At 35.1% G+C, this 7,254-nt stretch overlaps 1 pseudogene; it reads left to right on the forward strand.

Annotated features, from left to right (window-relative positions):
* The first annotated feature begins 2,384 nt into the window (after positions 1-2,384).
* Positions 2,385-3,305, forward strand: LOC111884065 (proteasome subunit alpha type-4-like; annotated as a pseudogene).
* Positions 3,306-7,254: the final 3,949 nt, after the last annotated feature.

The raw sequence follows: 7,254 nt of genomic DNA on the forward strand, positions 1-7,254 counted from the left end.
TATTAATATATTATAAGTTCTAGTATATTAATAATAAGAATAATAAGATTATTTAATTAGTATTGATCAAGAATTAATCTAGGATTAATTAAGTGATCAAAAGAAGACTAATTAAATATATGGGTTGATTGTGTAAATCATCCATACTTGTATAGTGGGCTAATGCTCCATGGATAATCAAGTTGGGCTAAAACCCATAGGATGGTCCATGGATGCTCCATGGTGTATTTGTACCCATGGATCCAAGGAAATGGAAAGCCATGACAATTAAGAGTTTACCCTAATTGTGTAACTATATAAGCATCTTATTATTGAGGAAAAATCGGCCACTAGAGATAGTGAAGAAAGGGCTAGCCGATTTTGATGAGTGTAGAATTCTCTCAAGTCATTCCAAGTGTTTTGATGATTGTGATTCCATTTGAGGTGTCACACTTGGGGCACTAAGCACTCAAGCTTCATGAAGACTTACTACACCAAAAAGGTATGTATTCTATCCTACTATATCCATTGTTTTATATGCTAGATTAGGATAATACCTTGGAAGTTCTTATTTGCATGTATAATAGAGAAAACATAGATCCAAGGTATTTAGGGTTGCATGTACACTTAGGAAGTGTTAGAATGCTCAAAACCCAACACATGTTTGGTAGCCTATGGCATCCTTACAGGTTTATGTATGCATGACTTATGTGATATATGTAGCTTTTATAGCTAATATGGTATGTGTTATTTGGATTATGTGTGGGGTATGCTCTGGGCGACTCACTAAGATTTGTGCTTACAGTTTACAGTTTTGGTTTCAGGTATCATCGATTTGGAAATGAAGAGTTCAATTGATCGTAGTGCACACACCCATGATTTCCGCAATGAATGATTTTGGGATGACCTTTGATAAATGTTTTACTTAATGATGATTTGAAATGTTTGAAATAAATGGTATTAGTGTTTTAGCTATATTAAAAATGAAATTTTTACCCTTGATATTGGGGTTGTTACAAGTTGGTATCAGAGCCTTGGTGTGAGGGATTCGGGATACCTTCGGGTGTGTCTGAACTCAAACTGAGGATCTGTAAGGTTTTAAAAAAATTTCAAAAACTTTTAAAAGAACATGTTTTCAAGAAAAAGGTTTTCTAAGACAAGAAAGGGTGTGGTGCATGCAATCAACCGAGCTCAAGTAAGTTTCCCCAGGATACCCCATTTTTTATCTGTTATGATTTGATTATGAATATGGGAATCACATGCTAGTTAGGGCTAGGGGAGATGCCTATATATGTTGTATGATGTAACACCCAAATTTTCAATTAAATTTTCACATTTTAAAAACACATTTTCATTCATAATTGTTATAAAACCTCACTGTATCACATAGTCAAATCATAACATCCCATCCCAAGATCATAATATAAAAATTGCTTGTGTGTGTACTGATCAAGCCGGCGCCTTCCCGCGATCCTCACTGGTACCTGAAACACATAACACAACACTATAACCATAAATGCTTAGTGATTTCCCCAAAATACCACACATAACATATATTAGTCACTCGAGGCTATAACTCTGTTTGACCCTCTGGTCAATGTGTCTCAGTGGGACCCTCCAGTCCCATAACTCTGTGGGCCCTCTGGCCCTAACTCTGTGGACCTTCCGGTCCTAACTATGAAAACTCTGGTACATACATGGCATAAATCACATAGAAATCACATCATGCAAAGGCATACAAAATACTCTATCACATAACTCTAATTACCACTCTAGGTAAAGTATAGTGAGAAGACTCACCTTGGGTAACTCGGTAACATCTCGAACTTTGTAAAATTCGATCTAGCCTCCGCCTAATCATATGAAATAAACAATCTAAATCAATACATCCCTTAAGGCTAGGCTATTCCCTTTCTTAGTACTCCCAGAAGGGTAAAAGACCATTTTACCCCTCTCATGGCTTAAAGACCCTAAAGTTGACCAAACCCTAAAAGTCAACAAAAGTCAACTTCCCGGGTTACGCTGCGCGTACCAAACATGTACGCTGGGCGTACCCGGTGCCTTCTCAGAAAACGGGGTGCGCGACCCTTTACGTTGCACGTATTGGGATTACGCCCAGCGTAACTCCCAGTTTCAAACACGAAACATTTTGGGGTCTTAATCAGTTAAGACCCACGTCCAACTTCTAGATCCGACCATTTATAACCCTCTTAGATGGTCCTTCACACATAGTAAAATAACTATGTTTCCCCTTAGATGCTACAATAAACAAATAAGTTACAACTTTGGTCCCTGTGCCATACTAGGTTTACAGATTTAGTCCCCAAGCGATTTATCTCACATTCAAGCTCCTTTTGGTTTAATTTTTTTTATAAGTAATGTCCCCCAACACATAATAAAATAAATATTTTGCCCCTTAGATGATACAATAACCAAAATAAGTTGCAACTTTGGTCCCTGTGCATAGTGGTTCTTACAGATTTGGTCCCCGAAAGATTAATCTCACTTTTAACCCCATGGTCCCTACCACATAACCCATGTACTAAAATGACTATTTTACCCTTAACAGATGTCTCGAAGGTATGACAGCCGAACAACCATCTTCTCCCCGGAAGGCCGCCTCTACCAAGTGGAATACGCGATGGAAGCCATCGGAAACGCGGGGTCCGCCATCGGAATCCTGTCAAAAGACGGTGTCGTCCTTGTGGGAGAAAAAAAAATTAACCACAAAACTCCTCCAAACCTCCACCACCACCAAGAAAATGTACAAAATCGACGACCACGTCGCCTGTGCAGTCGCCGGAATCATGTCGGATGCCAACATCCTCATCAACACCGCCTGTGTTGCCGCCCAACGCTACACCTTCTCCTACCAAACCCCAATGCCAGTCAAACAGCTCGTCCAATCACTATGCGACACCAAACAAGGCTACACTCAATTTGGCGGCCTCCGCCCTTTCGGGGTGTCGTTTCTGTTCGCGGGGTGGGATAAGAACTACGGGTTTCAGCTTTACATGAGTGACCCTAGCGGGAACTATGGCGGTTGGAAGGCGGAGGCGGTTGGGGCCAATAATCAGGCGGCTCAGTCCATGTTGAAGCAGGATTATAAGGAGGAGATTAATCGGGAGGAGGCGGTGCAGCTGGCGCTTAAGGTGTTGAGTAAGACGATGGATAGTACGAGTTTCACAGCTGAGAAGTTGGAGTTGGCAGAGGTGTTTTTGGATGATGGTGGGATGGTGAAGTATCAGGTTTGTTCGCCGGAAAATCTTGGGAAGATGTTGGTTAAGTATGGTGTCACTCAAGCTCCGGTGGATACTTAAAGTGTGAGACACATGGCATTGGGATTCTGTTCTTTGGTTGTAGACTTGTTTTGGATTATTGTGTTTTAATTAAGTTGGATGTTTGGTGATAAAGCTTATGTTAAGATGTTGATTTGATGTTGAAACGAAAAAAATTTAATGATTTGATGTTTTTATCGGTTTGATTATTTTGTTAGTTATGTGGTGATTAAAATGGTCATTGATAACTTTTCTCTTGTAAATGTAATATAGAAAAATGGGCTTTTTAAGGGTAATAAAAAGGTGAAATGATTTTAGTTGCTATAAAAAAACCACATGGGCTTGGTAGGGTTCATAAAAAGGTATATGATTTAATTACTATAAAAACAATTGGTTGCGTAAATGAACAAAAATTGTGTAACAAAGACCATACAAATCAACTCTATAATGAAAAATCAACCTAGGATACGAAGTTACATTATTTTCTTTATTATTTTTCCCAAAAGTTAAGACTCCGCTAAAGGTACATTGCCACTAGATGTCTTTCACAAAAAGGAAAAATGTATATTGCTATTTATTGTATTTACCCTAACAAGGGCCTAATTATAAGTAATAGCAACGTATTTTTGATTTGTTTTTTGTTTTTAGTTTTTTTTTTTCTATCAATCGGGAGGCAGGGGTGTGCAGTACTATGTATTCAGGTAGTCTTGATCCTTACAATGAAGTGTTACATAATTTGAATTTCATATAACTTTAGCATAAAATATGAGCTAAAGCCTAAATGCAAGAAATTGCAATGCACTTTTATTTAAATTAAAATTTAAAAGTACAGGACTTCGTAGAAAATGATTTTAAAAAGTTTTCACTACCGAAGTATATTTATATATTAGGTGTAAAACCCGTGTATTACACGAGTTGGTTAAAGAAAATAAAATATTAAAATGTAATAATAAGTATTTTTTAAAATAAAATTTTGAAATAAGAAATGAATAAACATATTAATTGCAATTTAGTATAATATTTATTACATTTGATACTTTACATATATAAATATAAGATTATGTGGCTTTATAATTTTAAAAATTAAAAAAAAAACCATAAATTGACATCTGGATATTATTTATTTAAAAAATATCAAAAAATGACAAATGTCAAAACTCATTAGAGATTGACATGTGACAAAATTATTGTTAGGGTCTAAATGTTGTAATATGTCGAAGTGTTAGTTAGTTTGTTACGAAGGATCTTTTGTCTTCGTAAGAAGTGTCTTCGGATATAATGTTATTTTTACTAAGACATTATAATGAATAGTCTTAATGTCTAGTCCTTAGTATTTTGTTATGCTTTTGTTCTCCTATAAATAGGGGTCTGTACTAAGTGAGTAGAAAAACCTTTCACTCAGTCCTTTACAGATTATTCCTTTGTACTCTGTAAAATCAAAAGCATAATATGAGCTGAACAAAGATTATATTTACTCTCGTGTTCATCATTTTTCTTCTTTCTGAATTCTTACTTGAATTGATCTTAAACTCGATTACAAATCTCATCAATTGGTATCAGAGCAGGAATCTTTTTTGTGATCTGATTTTCATACAATCAAAAAGGTTTTTGAATCTAGTGTTTGATTCAAAAAGTTTCCGTCCTTTTTGAAAGTGAAAAATTCTTCTTGATCTCAATCTAGGATTTGATTCTGCAAAAATATTTGTTAATTGAGTGTTTGTTGTGTAATTCTGATTTGAATTATACAATTTGATTTCAAAATTCTCAAAAGTTTTGTATCATCTTGAAGTTTTTGTCCGTACAACAATGGCGTCATTCAATCTGAATTCGATGACATCATTTTCTCATTTGCTTGGATCATCCACAAAAATTCCAATGCTTATTCTAGAATATTATGATCAGTGGGCAGATAGGATGGAAGATTACTTGAACGGATTGGATGAAGAATTATGGAAATGCATCACAGGAGAAATCAATCAACCTGCACAAGTTCAGCCAATCGGAATGTCTTCAAGTAGTTCGGAAGTTGATAATCAAACCGATCGTTTAAAACGACTGGAGAAGAAATGCATGAGGGAATTAAGAGGTGCGTTGCCTCCTGTTGTGTACAATTATGTAAGAACATGCACAACAACTAAAGAAATCTGGAACAATCTCAAAGACAAATTTCAAGGAAGTGAAAAGACGAAGATCACATCTGTGAAACAATGCCTGGTGGAACTCAAAGATTTCAGACAAAAAGAAAATGAGTCTATTGAAACATACTATGATAGGTTCAACGAGCTAATCTATCGCTGTAACCGTTATAGTATAATAAGGTCACCAATGGAGTACAATTTGATATTTGTAGTGGGACTTCGAAAGGAGTGGAGAAGTGTGAGTATGATGGTGAAAAATCAACAGAGTTTTGATACTTCGACTTTGAATGACTTGTACAATCAATTAAAATCTCATGAAAATGAAGTTAATGAAATAGCTGAGGAAGCGATAGCAAGTCTTGGTGGACCATTGGCACTAGTTTCGAAGGTTTCAGAAAGAGAGAATGAAAAATCGAAGTCTGATGAAGAAGAAGGTTTTCTGATGAATTCTGATGATGAGGCTGTTGCATTTTACTCAAACAATAGAGTAAAGAAATTTTTTAAGAAACCTTTTAATCCAAAGAAGTCATCAGATTCGAAGGGTAGTTTTGAGAACAAAAACAAACTGGATGAAAAGAAGAAAGAAATGAAGACAGATTCGAAGAATGAGTTGGAGCAAATGAAGATGATATTGAAAGGTGATACAGGGATTAATTGCCATTATTGCTATGGAGCAAATCATTTGGAAGTAGATTGCTTGTTGAGGAAGAAGGAAGAAAAGAAAAATAAAACAAAGGATCAAGCATACTACACTGAAAAACTGGAGGAAGTAAAGAAGAAAGCAAAGAATTTGTCATTGGTGGCTCATGGAGAAACTGAATCGGATGGAACATATCAAATATGGTCTTCGGGTTCAGATGATGAAGAGATGAAAAATCCAACACATGGAGCTATGTATGCAAAGATGGTAGAGGATTCAGATGATGAACAGACTGACGAAGTGTGTGGGCAATGCTTCGTTTCGAAGTCTACTGACAGGTCGCCCATGACAACCAAGGTACGTAACATTCTTGAATCTTTTAACATTCCAGTTTCTGCATATAATTCTGAGTTAGTATCTTTTGATGAAACTGTTACTTACTTTGATTCAATCGTTGTGTCTGCTAGCAATGAAGCGAAAAAGTTAAGTGATCAATTACTAGAGACAAGAAAAATGTTGGATTCAAAAGTAACTAGGATTGATTACTTAGAATTGCAAGTTTCAAATACTGTCGTTTATCCAATCTTCAAATGCACTGATGATATAGTGTTCCCAAATCAAGTCTTCGTAACAACAGGTAATGTTGAAAATATAAAGCCTGAATTCAAAAAGATGATTGAGGAAGATAATATGCAAACTTTCAAATGAAGGATTCTTTTCAAATCAAAGTACAGTTGAAAACAATCTTACAAATAATTCATATAAATTTCAACATCAAAAACCAAAAAGGGTATGGGTTGAAAAGTCAAAAGTTGAAAAGAAGAAAGTTAACCCAACTGAAAATGTGTTTACAAAGCACGAAGGTGTTAAAACAGATGTTAAAACAATCAACAAAGCAATAAAATTAAATTCAAAAGAATTTAAAGCTCAAGTTGAAAATTTTTCAAAGGAAAATAATATTTCGAAACGTCAAGCGAGAAAAACAATTTTTTGGCAAACTGTTGAGTCATCAAAAATGATATCAACAAATTTTTCAAAAAGAAGAAAAGTTTTTAAAGAAAAATTAAAGTCTCAAATTTTTGAAAAGAAAAATGCTTCGTTTTCAAATAATGAATCAAAAGTTTCAAATGGAACAAAAACAACAATACCAAGAAATTTTTTTCAGAAAAAGGTTGAAACATAGACTTCAAAGTTACAAAACAAGACATCTTATCATGAA

Source organism: Lactuca sativa, chromosome 8 (genome assembly GCF_002870075.4).
Source record: "Lactuca sativa cultivar Salinas chromosome 8, Lsat_Salinas_v11, whole genome shotgun sequence".
Classification (NCBI taxonomy): Eukaryota; Viridiplantae; Streptophyta; class Magnoliopsida; order Asterales; family Asteraceae; genus Lactuca; species Lactuca sativa.